Source organism: Geospiza fortis, unplaced genomic scaffold (assembly GCF_000277835.1).
Source record: "Geospiza fortis unplaced genomic scaffold, GeoFor_1.0 scaffold10, whole genome shotgun sequence".
NCBI classification, from domain to species: Eukaryota; Metazoa; Chordata; class Aves; order Passeriformes; family Thraupidae; genus Geospiza; species Geospiza fortis.
In genome coordinates, this window is record NW_005054326.1 from 2942460 (window position 1) to 2944295 (window position 1836).

Below are 1836 nucleotides of genomic sequence, written 5' to 3' on the forward strand. Positions count from 1 at the left end.
TTCTTATGCAGACCGGCCTTGCAAAGAGAGCCTGAATTCAGCCCCCGAGGGCTCCGGCAGGCCTACGTGAATCTCTTATCTGATAGGCAGAGGAGCGACTGGCCCATCTCACACCCAGCTGCCAGCGACTCCGAATGACTTCACTGCCGCTGTGGCAGCAGCACAGGGCTCGCAGGGCAGAGCCGATTTGCCAGGGAAGGTGCACAGCCACATGGCACATACAACCACAACTCCTCCCACGGGCTGAGGGAGGGCTGGCATCCCGCCGGGGCTGCCTTGGGAGACAGAGCTCCCAGCGAAATCCATTTAACACATTCCTGCACAGCTTCTGCCGATACCGTCCCTATGGTCAGGCCAAGCTAAAAACAAACACCCCTGCCCGGCCAGCTGTCTTTGCTGGAAGAGGAGCGTGCATTTTTACAGAAACAAAGATAACTGAGCTCGCTATCTTCTACAGAAGTTTTTCTGGTGTGATTTTGTTCCATTACATCTGTTTGGGTAGCTAACAAAAGCAGAGCTACTGGAGCAGGAACGTACTCAGGTATCTTCAGACAACACAGTACATTTTTAAATGCTTGGTTTGTTTTTCTGGACCTTCCCATATGTATTAAACCAAAGCATTTTGAAGCTTAGCACAGGAACTGACACATTCTCTGCTGCTTTTATGTATTTGTTCATTTAAAAAGGGACTTTTAAATTGTGTATTAAGATTTACTAAAGCACTATTGTATTAAACAAGCACAAGTGGAACTTACTACAACTCAGATATTTCTTATAGATTCCATCCTCAAAATATCAATGAGCATAGGCAGTAAATGCAAGATTTACTTGTGAGTATCACTATTCTTTGTACCTTTTATCATTAAAAATTAAAGCTAAAAATACATGTACACCTCCCTGCTGCATACTTCGGTCCACATTCAAGCAGAAACTCCCAGACAACCAACATAAACAACTGTGATGAATGTTTCAATCTCCAATGGGCAGTGGGATGAACACCATAAAAAGAAATTAAGACTTACTATTTTTCCACCTCCCCTCAAAACACAAGAGTCTAAACCAACTCCTGTTTGGTCAGTTGTGACTTTGTAAACTCTGTATCTACCAAACCACACACTGCTAGGAATAGCATAAATCTCAGAGCAAGGATTACAAAATCATTCTCGAGTTTTGGTTGGGGTTTTCTCTTTTAAGAACCCCAACAAACATCCCTACAAAGAGAAACAGTTCAATCTGCTTTTAGGTTTCAAAACTAGCACAGATCTATTTTTTCTGCTGGGTATACACTGAATGTTTGAACAGAAGAATTAGTCATAGGTCAGACAATATGGCTTGTTATCACTACACCCTTCATTTGAAGGAAAACCAAATAAATTGGTTTTATATTTCAACCAGCTGAAACGGCAGTAAAAGAAAGTAAATTCTCCTGGGTTTCCATTTCTAAAAAAATTAAAATCCCAGCTTCTCATCTCACATGTAACCAAATGTTTTTGGCCGCTGAAAAATCCTGCCATTGGTCAGGCTCGGCAATAGGCACATCCCATACACCTGGTGATGCGCGCTCAGCCCCGCATCCCGGCCCGGGGGGGACAAAGCCGGCAGCGGGGATCTGTCAGGCCGCGTCCCGGCGCCAGCCCCGGGCCGGCAGCTCAGGCGAGCGCGATGCCAGGTTAACAATTTGCCTCCCTCCTGGACGCCGCGGCAACCCTCCATTTTGTCAGCCTCCTCAATTTAAACGTTTTCCAAGGCGAAGGCAGAACTTCAGCATTTCTTCGGGAGCCCTCCGGGGCTTTAAAGCATCCCCAGCCATTTTGCGCAGCCAGCGCTCCGGGCTAA

The 1836-nt window shown here is 46.0% G+C and overlaps 1 long non-coding RNA gene across 1 annotated transcript in view; it reads left to right on the forward strand.

Moving 5' to 3' along the window:
* Nucleotides 1-1624: 1624 nt before the first annotated feature.
* The window catches only part of LOC115947871, a 1972-nt gene continuing 1760 nt past the window's right edge, over nucleotides 1625-1836 (forward strand). The window contains exon 1 of the long non-coding RNA XR_004081727.1: nucleotides 1625-1669. This is a non-coding gene — a long non-coding RNA (uncharacterized LOC115947871). The remainder of the gene's footprint in view (nucleotides 1670-1836) is intronic.